The sequence below is a fragment of the Paramisgurnus dabryanus genome, chromosome 5, assembly GCF_030506205.2.
Source record: "Paramisgurnus dabryanus chromosome 5, PD_genome_1.1, whole genome shotgun sequence".
NCBI classification, from domain to species: domain Eukaryota; kingdom Metazoa; phylum Chordata; class Actinopteri; order Cypriniformes; family Cobitidae; genus Paramisgurnus; species Paramisgurnus dabryanus.
The window spans coordinates 23040763-23060195 of NC_133341.1; positions in this window are offsets into that span (position 1 = coordinate 23040763).

Genomic DNA, 19433 nt, shown 5'->3' on the forward strand with positions numbered 1-19433 from the left:
AATCATGTTGAAACCAATAATTGCGTCATGACATCCTAATCGCTGTGTGCGATGAATATTTATATAAAATGGAAAATGATGCGTTGCATATTCATGATCTGTTTTTGTTTTCTTTCATCTATCAGGGTTTTATTTATATTATTGAAAATGTATGCTTCTAAAGCGTATTCGAGCACTGCATATGGATGCGTTTTAATGGGTGGCTCTTTCATTCTTGAATTAATCTGTGCGTTACTGATAGTCGGATTATACCGTATCTCATTTCTTTGCTTGCTCAAATATGATGAATCTTCCTGTTTTGACACACCAACAACCTTACGCTCATAAATATTATCCTGACAAAATAACTTCTCATGCTGCCCAAGAACAGGTTACGTAAGGATCTTCTTTCATGTCAGAAAGACAAAAATGAAGTGATATTATAATGCATGTAAATGCATACAAACTCGACTTCACTTTATATGCTGCTGATCAAGACACTGAGCTTCTGTCTTAAAGGAAGTCTCTTCTACTAAGTAATGTAAGACTTAACAACTGCAGAAGCAGTTGTGTGAATTATTGATTCAAGCAAGTTTTCTTACACCATCCTGTCCAGCTTTTTCAGCCATTAAAACTCTTCTCTGAATACCTCATCAGCTCATTCAAGCTAGTGTCCAGACACTAAAAAATGTGACAAAATGTTTACTGTACTCTACAGTGATGTATGTAAATGCTGTATTTTTAGTTTATAGCAAGCAATATTTTATGCAATGCTACCTGAGAGACGTCCTCCATGCACTGTAAAAAGTAAAAGTTGGATTAACTTAAAATAATTGAAATATATATTGAAGTAGTTTCAACCTGCATGTTACGTGATAAACACTTTAAAAGTTGAAATAACTTTTTAATAATAAAAAACATTTCAATAAAAATTTTTAGGTGTTACCAATTGAAGAAATTTTTAAAGTTAATCCAACTTTTAACTTTTTATAGTGTGTAAAATCCCGATTGTCCCCATCACAGCACAAACTCTGCAAAAGCAGACCTTCACTTTTCAGCCATTTTAAAAGCTTTGTGGCAGCTTTCTGCCATTCTTAGACAATGTCAAGAGTTATAGCACCGCTACCTGGTTGTCAAAATGACAGAAAGTGTTGAGACTAAGTATTTAAAAGAGAAAACTTCTGTAAAAAAAATCTCATAGTGGATCAGTTTAGTGAAACATTTAGGAAAAAAGTATTTTTATTTTGTAATTTTGTAGCAAAATATAAGAAATAAGGTTATGGTAATTTAATCATATATCATGCACTTCCAGAAAAAAATTTGTAAAAAATAGTCATTGTCCCTATCTGTCATTGTGGCGGTACCCTTTTAAACCCTTTCAAAAAAATCCATTACACATGCACATAAAAAATCATAATAGTACACCAGAGGTACATATTGGTTCCATATTCATACATGTACCTGAACGGTATACCGTATTAGGACCTTTCTAAAGGGTACTACCCCAGCTTTGAAGACAAATTTTTGTTATGATATGTATATTTCTACATCATATATGCTTTTATAAATGTTTTGTGGACACAATTAACCTGAACATGGGAGTATGAATATAATTCACTAGTGCATGCTTTAATATCTACTCATATTGCTTTTATTAAATATACAGCCTTCAGGAGCTAAAGAGACAAAGACATTTAGACACGTGATGACCAGGGAAAGGTCTCATCTACCCTGCAGAGTCTCATTAAGCACATATTTAAATGCAGAAATGCAGATGAGATATTAAGGCACACACATACAAAAAATGTATGTGATGCTCAGGTTCATGTCTGGAGGTGATAAAGAGAAACTAGCAGTGTGCGATTTAATGATAGGTCAGTCTAAGATCTCTTGTTATTTTTTTGTTTAGGGTCACTTCTAGAATTCATGGGGACACAATTAAATCTAAGGTTAGATACTTAGCTCACATACACCCAACCTGTTTTGTGGGCATCCCTTTTTACAGAGCCCAGGAACTGACTTGAATTAATAAGTTCACCCAAAATATAATATTCTGTCATTATTTTCATTTGCATCTGCGCTTAGCGCGTGTGTGTGCGTGCGTGCGTGTGTGTGGACTATAGGCTATTTTTAATAAAAGCCTTCCCAGCTTCTCTTGGGCAACAGGAAACATAAAAGGCTTGATGCTGGACCCCTCTGCCCTAACAATTTGTTTAGTGTGTGCACACGTGTGTGTGTGTGTGTCTGGGTATGGAAGGTGAATGGATCCCCTACAGCAGTGTGTAACAAACAGCGTGTGCTAGGTAGGGGTGAAATGGATTAGACGAGAGCCATTGCAGGACATGATGACCATGGTGTGTTGAAGATCTGCCTCCTGGCTCTCCTTATTCTCCATGAGTAATTCTCTCTCTCTCTCTCTCTCTCTCTCTCTCTCTCTGTCTCTCTCTCTCCTCTCTCTCTCTCTCTCTCTCTCTCTCTCTCTCTCTCTCTCTCTCTCTCTCTCTCTCTCTCTCTCTCTCTCTCTCTCTCTCTCATGCATTTGTCCACGGCAGTGCCCGTGAGCAGCAGATCCTCTTGTTCAGCTGACAAGCAGCTCTGTCAATAAGGATACATCTGAAGTTCCAACCCACAGAAGATCCACCCATTACGCCCCCTTCCCAAACACACACTCTGCCAGGGGCTTCCATTAGTCCCACCACCTGCTGTGCCATGCCCCCCATCACCACAACTACATAGTCACATGCTTTTATTTTACCAAATCTATACAAATCTAAACCAGATCTACACTATAATCTTTTGCTCTTTTGTTTGTAATATTACAAGTATATCAATCTTCGGATCCGTCTTAGTATCTCCTCAAAGTTGCCCATCAGCAGTGGTTAGTAAAATCCCATCGCTGAATCCGTCACCCCTCCTTTTCTCTTGGACTCACTGAGGGAAGAGAAGGCGATGCGGTGCAATTATTTTAATTGGTTGTGACTTATACATTTACATGACAAGTGCACGCACATCCTGGGAAACAGAGGTCTGCTTCTCCAGCCGAGGAGACCCCTTGGTCAGCGTGGGACACTGGGTTTGGGGGGTCTGGGAGGGGGTTATATCGTGGGCACAAAATCCCACAGAACAATGTTGTCTGCTATAAGGTCCAGACAACATCAGACTGTCCTACACAAAACTCCAGCCCACGTAATAACTTTGCTTGGGCTGGCTCATTTATCTCTTATTGTCTCGTAGTGGAAGTCAACGCACCCCAACCTTTATTCTTAAGTGGTGAAGTTGCTTGTTTGATACGAAGAAAACTGCTGACTAGTCAACTGAATCATTATAATGATAATTCGTTCAGCTAGGTGGTGTTTTCTTAATTGAAACTGCATTGTTTTTTTTCCCTTTGGATTTAGTGGATGCTCCTTCAGCCCCCATCGTCGCAAAGTTCACATGTCAGGTTTAATTACATTTGAGGGTTACATTTCTACGTTAAAGCCCCAAGCATTTAGTTTAAAGGCCACAGATTTATTTAAAATATAATTTTTTGTAAATGAGTAATGATTTACATTTATGCATACATATCTGGCATCCAATTTGACTTACTTGCATTCAAGATAAGTCTTATCAGTTCATACACATGACATTTTAAGAGTCATATGATACATTTAACTTGTCTTTCGAATATAAACTAAAACTAAGTACGAATTTGAAAGTACAGAATTCATTTATGACATTAAAATTCTAATGTCATGTATCCATTTCACAGTAGCAAACACTGTCATGTTATGAAGAAAAGATGAAACTGCCTGTAACTATCCTCACTCGGGGTGCAAGTTTGGATTAACTCAAATGAAAGGAAATCAATTCAGTTTGGGGACTCCCAGGGGTGTCGTCTGACTCTGGCTGGTACGTACGCCACCATCAAAACATGTTGGCAGTGAAAAGATGCGTCTTCACATAGACGCCACAAAGCCGCTTTTGTGCTGCATGTGAGGGAATCTTTTAAAACAGGCACTTTATAAACGGAATAGCGAGTGATACAGAACTTCTACTAGTTTACATTTTCAGCTGACAATGAGAAGAGAAACGCACAATGCGAGTGATAGGACCAAACAAAAGAGTCGTTTTCCTCACACAGACGCTGGCGCTGCCAAATTTATAGTCCAAAACAAGAGGCAGATGAAATTCAAGGCTGGTGTTTGGGTTTGATTCGGTCCAGCTTGGAGTACAGCTGATCTGTTCTCACGCCCTCTCGGGTGTGTCTTGGGGCTGGGGGTGTGGCCGTCCGACACCTAACACAGCTTTGAACTCTGTGTTACCTGTCCCACAGAGTAAAGCCAGTTTCGCACAGGAGAAAAGGGAGATAAAGGATTTTTGGGTCAACGTAGGATTTCAGCTCATTATTTTTTTCCTATTATATCTGACAGTTATAAGTAACTTTTTACAAACCTGAATGACACAGATAATGTCTGTGTGTACGAGGACTACATTTGGTTTTAATGTCTATACACTAGTAAAAAAAGGAAGGTTTAACTTGTGAAGGTTAGGTTTAGAGGCAGAGTTACACTTACACTTAGGGGCAGTTTAAGCCAGGACCAGGCCTTAGTTATATTAGGACATTTAAGTCGTTTTTACAAGATGGTGTGCATCTTAAGACAAATCAATGGAACTGATATATGTAAAGATATGTCAGGGCAAGATGTTTTTAAATCAAGGCAGCTTAAACATGCATTTTAGTCTGGGACTAGGATAAAAACACTCCATAAGGTTTTAAAAGAGTTTATTGCCATAGAAGAGCCATTTTCGGTTCTCCACAGAACCATTTAAGTCAACGTTTCCTAATACAGAAAACATTTTGTGCAGCATTTAGGTTCTGTAGATGTTAAATAAGCAATAATAAGGTACAAGAAGCTTCGTCTCATGCATAACAACACCCTTCAGCTGTGAATTATCCATGATACAGCACTAGCCACGAGTACATTGCTTTTAAACAGTTTCCACAATGCAAATACAAAAGTAAGAAAATAAAAGCCTTCCTTCTACTAGAAAAAAGTCACATACTTGCTATGGGTGCTGCGCAGTTATTGTTGGGTGCAGTGGTCATAGCTGTGTTTTATTGTACATAAAACACAGCTGTTGACTATTCATTATCAAGGACTGGAAATAACTTTTTACAAAGGTTCTTTATGGAACCATACAACCCAGCAATGACCATATTTTCAATTACTTTGAGAATGTAGGAGTAGTGTGTAGTACATATCATAAAAGAGGTCCTCACTAATACATGTTTGATACACAAAAGTTGCCATTGGGGTGGTACCTTTTCAAAAAGTACACTTTTGTACCTAGAAGATACATACTGGTCAAGGCTTTGAACCGGTTCACGGAACGAAAACGAAAATCAGAAACTTTTGATGTTTTGCAAGAACAGAAAGGAAACCAGAAACTTTCAAAAAAATATATGTTCCGGAACAGAATCGTTTATTTGAAATAATGGTACCCGGTTAATACCGTTATTTTTCCGTTCTTTGAGAAGATTTCTGTGCAATATGGCTCGATGACGTTCACTTCCGGTCGTCATTGACACGATTGGAGAAATGAGAAGCTTGCCACCAGCAAGTAACCTACTCTAGCCCGAGTCTCTAATGCTCAATCATAAGAGGTAAATATTGTAGGATACAAAGTATCTCAAGATGTTTGTGTTTTAATACTAATTAGTGGTGTAGCGGATCGCAGTTGACTCACGGTTCGGCTCGCATGCGACTCGAGGATTAATACGAAAATTTGAATAGGGTGAAAGTTGATAATTTACATGTGTCTCAAAGGCTTGCAAGTGTTAACACTTAAGTGATTTTAAACATTTTAACTGCAAAAAGGTGCTAAAGTGAGCAATTTTCTGTATGCACAGACGCACATGTGGTTTAATGTGTCCGGTTCAACTCCAATCAAACATGATTATCCCTATCCCCTTCAAAGATCAGAACTCTTGATGTATAAACTTGAGAGAGAGTAGCGCTACTGTGTCTCATACTGCAGTCCAATATAGTTAAAATACATTTGGCGAATAAAGCACTGAAAAACAACGTAATTTTCACTTCACAGCTGACAAGGAACGTTATTAAACGGTTCGGAACTTTTAAACCAGAAACGTTAAAATACTGTTTCTGTTCGGAATGAACCAACTGGGGAAAAAATCTGGTTTTAAAGCCCTGATACTGGTACCTTAAAGGTACATATCTGTACCAAAACTTTTTTTAAAAGGTACCGTCCCAGTTACAACTTTTTTGTACCTTTTTTCTGAGAGTGTATGTAAGCAAAGAGAGTTTGATCACATTTACAACATTTACGACCCTGTTGATATATTTTTATTGTGTGTACCTTTCCCCCATCTCCATTGTCTTTATCTGTCATTAAACATGCCTATATTTTATTAGCTCAGTTCCACGCAAGGTCATTAATTGCAGCTGGGACCTGGGGTAGCCCAGCTCCACCAAGAGGTGAAAGAGAGAGAGAAAAAACGATAGGGAACGGAAGGGGGATGGATTGTTAACGTGTTACGGCACAGGCGTCTACTGAGATTGCCTGCTTGATTGCTTCATAAGGACCCTGTGGCACACAGCAATTAGGAGCCGCAGACCAGAGGAGCACTCTGATGATTTGACTGAGACTCTTCCAGTATCAGTCCAGCGGATCGGCACGCTCAGCCTTTCCCTTGCGGAGCGAGTCTGAGGGACGGGGAGAGAAGGGAGTTACAGCAGAGGTTAATGACATCTAGAGCAGGGAACATGTGCTGTGGGTAATTGGTAAATGGTGGTATAATGAAAAAATTATAAACGTTGTAATGACTGTGCTCCTGTGAAAAGAGAAGTGTGTGTTTACACTGGAGAGGCAGAGGGGGGAATGGAGAGATAGAGAGAAAGCGAGGAAAAGGCTGGAGGAATGGATGAAATGAAGGGTGGGTGCAAACAAAGCAGTGACATTGGCGAGTGTGAATCATTGAAGTTTTAGAGAAAGGCCCCTGGCTATGAAAAAGCTCTGAGGAGCCATTATATGCTCAATTATATAAAGACATAGAGCTACAAATAGTTTTATCTTCTATGTATGTGTGTACAGCTTTGATCGTACAGAACCTGTGAGAGACAATTTTTGTTTGCCCTCACAAATATAATGAAACTGATATGTGGGGCATTTAAGTGGTCACTAAAGGCTCATAAATCAGTCAAATCATGTCAACGTCAACAGCTTTCTGTTTAAGCAGTGATTTACAGGAACACGCCGACTTTTTGGGACTTTAGCTTATTCACCGTATCCCCCAGAGTTAGATAAGTACATACCTTTATCATCTCCGTGCGTGCCGTAGCCTAGCTTAGCACAAAGACTGGAAGTTAATGGCTCCAGCTAGCATACTGCCCCCAATTAGTGACAAAATAATGCCAATATTTTTGTATTTATATGTTGTGATTTGTATATAGTCAAAGCGTGTACAAATAACAAGGTCATATGAGACACAGCCATCTTTTGATCGTACATACTGGGAACTATATTCTCAGAAGTACTGCTTCTTGGGCGGAGATCCTTTAACCCTTTAACTGTCGCAGCCCTTTTTGAGTGGGGGTGAAAAGGTGATGTACACCTTCAAATTAATATAACTGTGGCATTTTTTTGTTGGTTTTGTTGGTTTGCTGTGAGGTTTGCTGCATACTCTCGTCACAAATGAAAAAATTACAGTTACTGCATTATTATTACTGCTAAAAGGTTTTGTAATTTGAAAACTACATTCTTAGACCTTTCCAACAATATATAGTTTTTTGTGATAGATTAACATTTACATGAAAAATATTGAAGAAAACTTAGGTGTCCCAGCGCCAGTTGACGGGTTAAAGGGATAGTTCGGCCAAAAATGATATTAAACCCATGATTTACTCACCCCCAAGCTGTCCGAGTTGCATATGTCCATCGTTTTTCAGACAAACACATTTTCGGATATTTTATAAAATGTTTTAGATCTTTCAGATGATTAAATGTAATGTTACGGGGTCCACCCATAGTCCACGACCTTCAAGTCCAAAAAAGTGCATCCATCCTTCACAAATTAAATCCAAACGGCTCCAGGATGATAAACAAAGGTCTTCTGATGGTAATCCATGCGGTGCTGTTGTAGAAATATCCATATTTGAAACTTTATTAACGAAAATAACTACCTTCCGGTAGCGCCGCCATTTTAGTCGCGTCCGCATTCAAAATGAGAGCTTACGCAGCCTACGGAGGCTACTCTGCTGCTGCTCTGTGCCCCCACCCTCCGAATTTGTCATACCTCACTAAGAAAAGTGCCTACACTACGCTAATACTCTCTCCTGAATGGGGATGCGACTAAGATGGCGGCGCTACCGGAAGGTATTTATTTTCGTTAATAAAGTTTTAAATATGGATATTTATTACTTGTTTATCATCCTGGAGCCGTTTGGATTTAATTTGTGAAGTATGGACGCACTTTTTTTGGACTTGAAGGTCGTGGACTATGGGTGGACCCCGTAACATTACATTTAATCAACTGAAAGATCTAAAACATTTTAGAAAATATCAGAAAATGTGTTTGTCTGAAAAACGATGGACATATGCAACTCGGACAGCTTGGGGGTGAGTAAATCATGGGTTTAATATCATTTTTGGCCCAAACTATCCCTTTAAAACACCTTTATTCTCGACCTGATATTACAGAAAAATATTTATTTTTCATAGTGGTGATTTGATATTAAATGTGATTCATACACAAATGTATAATATTTGAAAAGAGCAAGAATGAAGTTCTGTCCCTGGCTCCCTGCACGTTTCAGTTTATAAATAAAGGTGCTTTACGATACCATATAAAAACATTTTTGGTTGAATGGTTTTATAAAGAAGAAACTTTCAAAGAAAGGTTTCTCGTAGTGAAAAAAGTTCTTATAAGGTATAACAGAAATGATTAGGACCTTTAACTGAATGGTTCTTTGAGGAACCAAAAACGGTTTATCTATGGCATCACCGTGAAGAAGAATTTTATCTGAATCTTAATCAGTTTTTTATTAGATGGGTGATATTTAAATCCCTCTCGTCTAATTCTTCCTCTCCCTACTCACAGGCATGTCTACAACAATTGTTGAAATGTTTTGTAATGTATTGTAACACTTCTCATATCATTGCAACTATGTGTGTGTTACAATTCAATTGTTCATTTCCAGTTAGTAACTGCATTTTCATGGGTTTTCCGGTATGAGCGCCGCAGGGTCTTTTTCCACACCCCTCCCCCATCCATACAAATACAAAACCACACATAATTGACAGTGGGTTTAACTGCAGCTGATGAATGCCCTTGATTTCCCGTGTGTCCGAGACACAGCAGGAAGTCAAGGTTGCGTGAGGTTGACCGCCATACATTACAGACACGAGCACATGATGGGGCGACACATCCTGACATATCACACACTCGAATGTTTTACTACTACATGAGTGAGATATATCCTTTAAAATTGATATTAGCTTTACTAGACTGTGCCAGATTTCACCTTGCCACACTCACTGCTGTGTTTTTTCATAAAGCTGCCTTGAAACAATAGTGAGTGTATTGTGAAAAAGCTATACAAATGGAAATGCCTTAGTTGACAAATCAATGTTATTAGAGTAATGCATTATTGTCTTGTATTGCATATCTTATTCAGTTGTTTGTACTAATATGTACAGCTTCGACGTGATGGATCACACTTGATGTCAGACTTGTATTTCGTATCATAAAGTCTCATAATTTGAAGATTGCTGTTTTTTTTTCTAGAGGTTTAGAAATCTAATAAGCTGATGTTTCCCCAGTCTCCTGATCATGTTTATATACCCATTCAGTTTCTGTAATGTCAGTGCTGAAGCTGAAATTACATGTAAACAGTTTACAATAATGACATCTCTATCGCTCAGAAGCTTTCTGTAGGCTCTCTGACAACAAGAATCTTATGTACAATGGGAAAAAAACTCGAGCAAACTTAGCAAGGCAAAGTTAACTATTTTCATTTGAATAATGTTCAATGCAAACTTTGTTTTTTATTTCTTTATTCATCGCCACCTTTTTTGTCCCCGGACACGAAAAGTTGCACTTGAAGTGAATTCGAGCGCAGCTCCTGTGGCTTGGGTGGCAGAATAATTTTCTTTTTTAAAGTATTCTTTATTCATGCGTTATTTGTTTATGTGGATAAATTATTAAAAATTTGCTGGATTTTGCAAAGGTTCTAGTTAGTAGTTAATGATTCTCCTCCGTTCTTTCCCGATGGGTATAGTTCGTAATTTTCTTGAATATAAAAGCTGCATTATTCATGTGTATCGGCAGACCACATCTATTAATTATGTCTTTCTTTTTAGGTGCTTACATTTTTACAGTGTTATTGTTTTCCCTGTTTAAGAGAGGCCTGAGATTTACGTCTGAATTAACACCATGGCCCTGCAGTAAGGTTAAATATCACTTTGGAAGTTCATAGGGACATTCGTTTCCAAAAGGAAGAAAATGAAAGGGAAAAAAAGAGAAAAACACGGAGCGAATGAATGAGAGAAGTTTGTTGAGAAACAGAGATGTAAATGCCCCTCTTTAGTAATTTATGGATGTGGGAATTGAGTGAAACTCTCTACAGAGCCATAAACTATTGATGTGTCTAATCTTTCAGATCCTGCCAACATAATAATCATGATCTGGATGATAGTGAGAGGCAAAGACACACCCTCGTCTCATCCTCTACCCCTCAATAAACATACACACACACGAATGCTGTTGTGCATCTCAAACACATTTTTCTAAATTACAGTAGCAATACTTTGCAAACTTCACATTTCTAGTAAAACCAATAAACACTTTAAACAACATCTTAGTTCCATTTGCAATGTTTTTCATTAAATCACTTTTTAATTTTGGATTAATTCGATGAGAAACGTTGGAGTGCATATTAAAATCAACAGTATTAACTTTTGATTGTTGATTTTGCAAATCTGAGCTCAATTTGTGACATTGTCAAGACCCCTTATACTGTAACTAGAAGGGACATAAATGTAAGATTTTTAATTGCACAAAAAAGTTTCAATTTGCTCTCTCATTGCACAAAAAGCTATTTCTGAGAATTCTGAATCATTTTTCCTTTGTAAAAATACTTTGTTAATAAGAGTACGAGAACAATTAATCAGATTATGAATTACAATGTACTGCACATATGACTGCATTCAAATTTTCTTTATATCTTAGGAGACTTAAGTGTGTGATCTATTGCTTTTCCAACTGAAGTGCTGTTGTTTACCATAATGTCAGGGAAATTGACTTTCATCATTTGTGAGTACATCTATAATAATGAGAGCCATTAATAATAGACAGTAGTTTACATTTCATAGCTGGAAGGTCCCCTGTGGTTTCAGCAAGGAGCGTGGCAGTCTGCTAAACAAATGAAATGCTTGGTTTCAAACTGATCTTTAACATATGACATCAGTCATTAATTATTGACCCGCTAAGCTACATTTAGATGCACTCTTGTTTATCTCCAATTGAAAGAATGAGTGTGTAAAAAAAAACTCAGTCTGTAGCTCTGCATAAATTAATCTACAAGTTTTGTTGTAGGCAAGTGATAAACATATGTTATTATACAATTATATATAAAACAAAAATATATTGATATCTATTGTCACTTTTAATTTTTTAAAAGGAGTAATTCACCACAATTTGAAAATTATCTCATAATTTACTTAAATGTTTGACTTACCTTCTATATAGTCAAACAAAAACAAATAATTAATATTAAAATGCTGTAATGTTATCTTTTAATCTGGGGTCAGTATGACCAACAAGCTCCAAAAAGCTCTTACATGCATCATTAACCTAATACAAATGACTCTAGTGGGTTAATATATGTCTTCTGAAAAGAAACTATGTTTGTGAGAGACAATTTATTTTTAAAGGAAAACACCACCATTTTTTATATTTTACTATGTTCTTACCTGAACATATAACAAATAATTACATATCTATATTTTTCAATGCGTGTATTTAATCTTTGTACAGCGTGTCATGACTGTGTTAGCATTTAGCCTAGCCCCATTTATTCCTTAGGATCCAAACAGGAATGAATTTAGAAGCCACCGAACACTTCCATGTTTTCCCTATTTAAAGACTGTTACATGAGTAGTAAGTATGGTGGCACAAAATAAAATGTGGTGATGAGAACTATATTGTATCGTGAAAGAGCACTTAGTTTACAGCTCTTTAACCTTGGCGCAAATTAAGTGCTCTTCCGCCATTCAATATAGTTCAAATTTTTTATCTGCTTAAAAAATCGCCACATTTTATTTTGTGCCCCCATACTTACTCGTGTAACTACTCATGTAACAGTCTAAATAGGGAAAACATGGAAGTGTTTTGTGGCTCCTAAATTCATCCCTGTTTGGATCCTAAGTGATGAATGGGGCTAGGCTAAATGCTAACACATTCACAACACGTTGTACAAAGATTAAGTGCACATATTGAATAAAGATGTATTAATTAATTTAAGTTGAGGTAAGAACATAATAAAATATTGAAAAACAGTTATGTTTTCCTTTAAGCTCATTTAGCGACCAATACATCACGTGTCCATGGAAAGATACAGATCAGTGCAGTAAGTTCAAATGTGGTTGCACATTAAATCTCATTGGTTTATGCAAGATCCAATGAGATTCAATGTTATAAACATGCCACCATATTTGAACTTCACTTCCTGCACTGATTTGTATGTTCTCAAAGATTCGAAATGTGTTATGACAGACTTTCATATTTGAGTGAATTACATTAATAATAATAAACATTAATACATTTAAATTATTTTCTTTTGGGGGGTGTTCTCAGCAAATATAGATATTACCAGTTTATTAGATTAATTCATTATTGATATCTCAAACCCACAAAAAAGGTAACCTCATATTCTGTCTCCACCTAGCAGAGAGGTAAAAATAGAGTCCATACATTCAGATGAGCACAAAAAGTCCTAAAGAAACGCTGAATGTAGCTGAATTGGTGTTGTTTTGGGTCTTATTCGTGTGTTTTTGCTGTGGGCTTCTCTGGCATGTTCAGTCATGATCATCAGACAGAGAAGCTGAAGGTCAGTCATGAGTCTGAACAGGTTAGAGTTTGAGTCACACATAGACTTGAGAATTGGCATCACTACAAGTTGACTACAAGCTGTGTACTTTTCTGAATGGGCCTGTTTTGGTCTTGTCCTTGATCTAAGGATAATAGGGATTGTGTAAGTCTCTTGTTAGCGATAAACAGATTGATATTGAAATACTGATATTTTTTTCAAGCATCTGATAATGATTTTAATTAGCCTTCTTTTTAATAATATAAATAAAGATTAGTTAGCTTGGAATTAGAACATACGAACTTTGTTTACATATAGTTAACAAAGGTAGCAACCAGTCTAACTAAACTCACAAAAGTTTGTAACTTTTTCAAAAGATGTTTAATTTGTTTGCATTCATATGCATTGTGTGCATTATTCAAAAAGGTACGATTATTAGATTAAAGCAATAATGAAGACCCACTACGCAACCCATGCAACAATGTGAGTTAGTAGACACGCCCCTTACTGCTGATTGGTCACAAGTATGTTTTGATACTGGGCCCAACTCCCTTTTCCAATGCGTTTCTCAAAAATCGTGCACCCAGCTTTAAAAGTGTACCTATTCATTGCTAAAAAAAACTAAATTATTTTGTGTATTTGGTATTGTGTTCGCGTGGTTTATGGTAAAAAAAAACATTGTTTTCCACATTTTTTATTGCTCCAGATTTACTTTCTTCCTGAAACGTACAAATTTTGCACAAAATTCATCAATTTAAAAAGCGCTGTGCTAACCGGAGTTCACTTTAATGGCTGAGTCCGAAGTGGGAGGAATTATGATAAAAGTAAACTGTTGCCTACAATCCGTGTGTTTGTTGTAGTCCAAAAATCATGAATCGGACCATAGGAGCTCTTTAAATGCAACTGACTGCATTGTTTTTGTTGGTAATAAATAGAAAAGCACTGTATCGATCAGCTAACACTTAGTTAATTCAGATTGATCTCACAGAAAGTCGTATTATAGTCATGCAAAATTTTATTTATTTGTGTCCATGCCACGAAATGTAGCTTTTTTGTGTCATGAGCACAGATGTCTTTTTCGTGACACTCGCACAAATTTCTATAAACAAAAGTTTTGTGTGTCCACTGCACGACTTTTTTATTGTATGTATTGTTTTTTCTCCCTATCTTCTTAACATTGTCACTTGGGGTAGGGGTTAGAATCACATTCTGTTACATTTTTAGACATCCTAACCCAAACCCCAACTCTAACCCAGACGAGAATAGTTTTAAAAGCAGAGGAAAAACATGTAATAACCAATACATAAAAGTACATCCTAACCCAAATATAATCCCAACCCCAAGCGACAATAATTTAAAAATAGTAGGGTAAAGGGAGAAAACAATACATAAAATGACACGAAAAAGACAGCGGTGCCACGGACACGAGAAACTATTTATAGAAATTTTTGTGCATGTCAGGAAAAAAACATTCGTGCTCAAGGCACATAAAAAAGCTGCATTTCATGTCATGGACACAAACAAATTGATCAAATTTTCCGTAACTAAAAAACCACTGTACATGAGTTACATATTTTACGAGGTGGCTAAATTGTATTAATTCATACAACCACATTCGTACATTTTTGTGCAATTTCCTTTTGCCCCTTTGACGTTGGGGTTAGGGGTGGGGTTTCATTATTGCTTTTATGTCAATTGTACATTTTTGCATGATTAACTTTGTATGAATTAGCAATAGCGGCCAAAGACTCCTCTTCCGACAAGGCAAAAAACAAAATATGTGTTTGCGGTGTCATGTCAAAATGTGTGTTCGGTGCCTTATGCGAACCTATGTGCATCGTGTGTCATGTCAAAGTACATGCCTGTTGCATACGCATTGAAAGGGTTCATGATAAAAGCAACGCTCATGTCTCACAACTTGCTTACTTAACACTAAACTCTGAATTAGCCAACTCCTAAAATATGTACAAATTCTTGTGAGATCAGGCTGGATCAGCTATATTTGTATTTGCTTTGATAAAACTTTGTATTGGATGATGATCGCAAGTTTCCCTGCATCTTTTTATAAAAAGCTCAAACATAAGAATCCAGCATACGTTAATGGTAGATATTTCAAATTAAAACATAAACAATTAAAATTAAGCATAATGACAACAATTATTACTACATTATTAGTTGTAGCTCTTTTATTTTCAATGGCTGATCAGAGCAATACGAATCCCCCTCATTCTATCCCCATCTTTCTTTTGCTGTTTTTCATCTCTCTGAAACATAATGGAAACTCTTCCACACAGTGATTATATGATTTGCTCTTCTAAAGCCTGTGTGTTATTGTCTATTAATGGACAGACAAATTATATAAATGCATCTCAGAAATAATGGTGCACAATGGCTGATGCATGTAATAGCCGCCAGTGTGGCAGCCCAGCGGCTTGTCGTGAGGGAGCAATACAATGTTCCCTAGCTTGAACAACAGTAGCCAACTACCTCTGAACCCGTAATGAATAAAGATAGGAGAAAAGAAACAGTACAGAGAAGGGAGGAGTGATGTGTTTTTACAAGCCTAGAGACACAGGGTCTCAGACCTTTGTTTTATCTATATTTTATTTATCTTTTGTTTACCAAATGCCAGATGATATATGCATGGTCTACTTGAGATTGCACAGTTTATTGGTGGACTTAAGGGTGGGGGCGTTTTCAGGTGGGTAAGTGTAAAAGTGATAGACTTGAATGGACACCTTCCTGATTAATGTTATTCTGAATAAAATTGTGAAGGACTGGGTTATGGGTTTGAGTGTTTAAAGCAATGGTTGTCTAACCTTTTCATCTTGTATACTATACATCCCTTCTTTCCCCCTCAAATAAAATGTATGAAATAAAACATTCCAAAACCTACAATTTGAATTAAACAAAACATATTAAAGTATAAAATGTAGTGCTGTTGGTTAGTAGCCTTATTTTTCTGAGATTTAATTACACAGAATTTATACTAAATTGTATTAAATGTCATAAAACTGGGGCCCCCTTGCACCATCTAGGGCCCCCCAGGATTGAGAACCATTGATTTAAAGATTTTGTTTTATAGCAGTCTAATTTGTCACTGGTTTGGTTACACTAATACTGGTGTATTTATATAATTATAGGATTACGGCTCTAGTTTTAATACTTTTTCCTTTTCACATCCTAGAGTTTTACAACAGCGTCATTTTTGCTCTAGGCTCTTCATGCATGAACAAGCACGCCCACTGTATAGGAGAGTGAATGCTTGTAGCTCATTGTAATCTATAATTAAACCTGGCGCTAGCAGCTAAGCTCCAAACCTACACGTAGATCTGCTAACGGCTAGCTACTACTTTGCTACTGAAGGAGATGCATGATGGGACCTGACAGCCCCGCCTGGGGGTTTCCCTAAGAGGGCGGAGCCTAACAAGGTGGCAGCAGGGAGCGGTAGAGCATTTCAGGCTAACAGGCTGACTTCCTGTTTAAAAGTGTGACTATATAAGGAATTTTTTATTTGATCACATACAGCGCCTGAATTTGAAATCACATCTGTGCATATGGAATAAAACACTAAACATTTTGCGCACGTAGTCAGGCGGAAAATCTATGTGATAATACATGAATTAAAGAAAAAGTAAATATTAAAGATTATAAACATACAGCATACAGAATATTATCGGATATGAAATATTCTCTCACAGATTATGCAGTTCACGTGTGTTAATGTGCTTTGACAGGTCTCAGAGGGTTTTTTTCCCCTCAGCTGTTCTTCTTCAACATTTGCATTTGAGTCATGGTTTTAGCACTGTGCCAACCATATTTTGTTAAAAATGTGGGCATTCACCAGGGTATAAAAAAGTAATGGCTTTGACTCCCATCTCTTTCTTCATTCTCTCTAATGATCATAAACATTTAGACAATTAATGTCATTATATGTACAAACTATATATAAATATAAACGTATACATTATACACCTTTGAATATAGCTGAGGGATGTTGGACGGCTTCGCTTCTGAGTTTTGCTAGAGTAAGAGGGTGAAAGGTCATTTAGGGTTTTTCCATTAGTGAGAGAAAACTAGTCTGATAGCTATGAATAAAATATAGTAAAGTATGCCAGACTGCAGCTTTTACCATTTCAGCCCATGAGAGATAAGAAAGAGCAAGAGAGCAAGTAAAAATACATAGTGGAGGAAAAGAGAGATGTAGACCAATGGTACTGTAGTCATTGCTAAATTTATTAAATATGATTTTTTTTATTGTTAAAATTAAACATAATATTGACTGTCATAAATAATAATGATTCTTAAACATGTATTTAGCTATAAAACATGAGAGGCTTTAGTATGTTTCCGTGTGACTATACAATTTTTTTGGAATAAAAACCCAGGACCATTGCATTGCTAACGCAAGGCTTTACCAAGTGAGCAACATGGGTACAAATGAGACATTGGGTTATATCTATAATAATGTGAATAATGTAGGTTGTCATTAGTAATATTTGCGGTATACTGTGTTTGAGAGACACGACTACACAGACACACACACACACACACACACACACACACACACACACACACACACACACACAGAGCCCTCACTCACGTTCATCTGTGCCTCACCTGGGGCTTCAGAGACATGCATCAGAAAGGTGTGTGTGTGCATGTTCAGTGTGTTAGCATTACTGTATTATGTGCTTCCTTATGCAACTGCACAGTATCTGTCACTAAACGTAGCATGCTTCAAAGCATTGCATTTTCTATGCTGAAATCATTAGGACCCCAAACTGCCCTTTACCAATATAAATGTAATCATATGAAATTGCATTGATGTTCTGGTAAATCAAATCCGAATATAAAGGCAATGCTAGTAATGTCTAAAAGTTAATTGATGCACTTTGATTGCATGTGTGTGTGCACTGTTAGCACCACAGTTTTGACCGTGCTGGTCAATGTGCACAATTCTGTGACTTCATGCCCTGAAGACTGAGTCTAGACACGAGGCAGCCAAGCTGCCCTGATGACCTACATCCTATTACAGACATCATTTCATTCACACACGCACAGAAAGCGAGAGAGAGAGGGAGGGGGAGAAAAGGAGAGAGGAAGAGAAGGAGATGGTAAAAGGTGAGAGTGAAGGAGAGGAAGTTAGGGAGGAAGAGGATTGGAGAGAAGATTTGTCCAAAGAGGAAGAGGATATACGGATGGGAGTTTTAAATAAATCCTTCTCTTTACAATATATAAAATGACAGTAAAGAAAATCAACAAAATTACATGCGTTAACCCTTAAAGTTCAAACATTAAGTCCAAAAGAGCACATATAGCTCATCCATGTTTTTCAGACGAGAATAAAAGAGCCAAGCTCACACTGTCAAAGAGATTTGTCTTCCTCGCATTCGGTATTCAATGAGCCAGTTGGACTGTGTTAATGTGCATTTGTCTGTGTCTGTGTTCGTGTGTAAAATAAGCTTTCTATGCCCAGACAACATATAGGATCGGACAAAAAAGTGTGTGTGGTTTTCAGACTTACATTAACCCCCCTCACACACACACACACAAACAGAGATAGCAAGAAAATTCTTTCACTTGAAAAACCATTTTGTATGAGGTTGAAAAATTGTTTATTTCAGCTTTAACACAATTTGTCATGTTTGTAATATCAAAAATGTCAAATCCGGTGCTAATAATCTAGCAAATTAGCTATAGATAATAAATGTATGCATGTGTAGTTTGTTTCAATAAGAAAGCTGAGTAATGTTCTTTGTTCTTTTATTATTTCTCTATTGCCCCCCACCATCTCACACACACACACACACACACACACACACACACACACACACACACACACACACACACACACACACACAGTTGTTCGAGTTGCAAGTACTTAATCCTCAAGATTAATGATTCTAGCTCAGCTGAGACAAAGATGAAATGAGATGACAAATGATCTGCCTGGCAGTCAAAGGTGACAACATGATAGAGAGGGGGGAACACTCATACAAAAACATCAATAATACAAAAACACTCCCAAAACAGTTCCCAAATGATGCATTTGAGTTATTAAGAAAAAGATTTGATGGGTTGTTGTTCTAATGAAACAAAAAGTTATGACAACAACAACAACAACACACGGAGACATCAAAAAGCATGGGCACCTACAGTCTGTGCAGACTGATCTCAAGGAAAGTCGTGTTATAGTCACAAAAAATTGATTTATTTATTTGTGTCCATGACACGAAATTCAGCTTTCTTTGTGCCTTGAGCATGAATGTCTTTTTTGTGTAACTCTATGTATTGTTTTCTCAGATTTTTTTCCTATTTTCTTACTATTGTCGCTTGGGGTTGGTGTTACAATCACTTTCT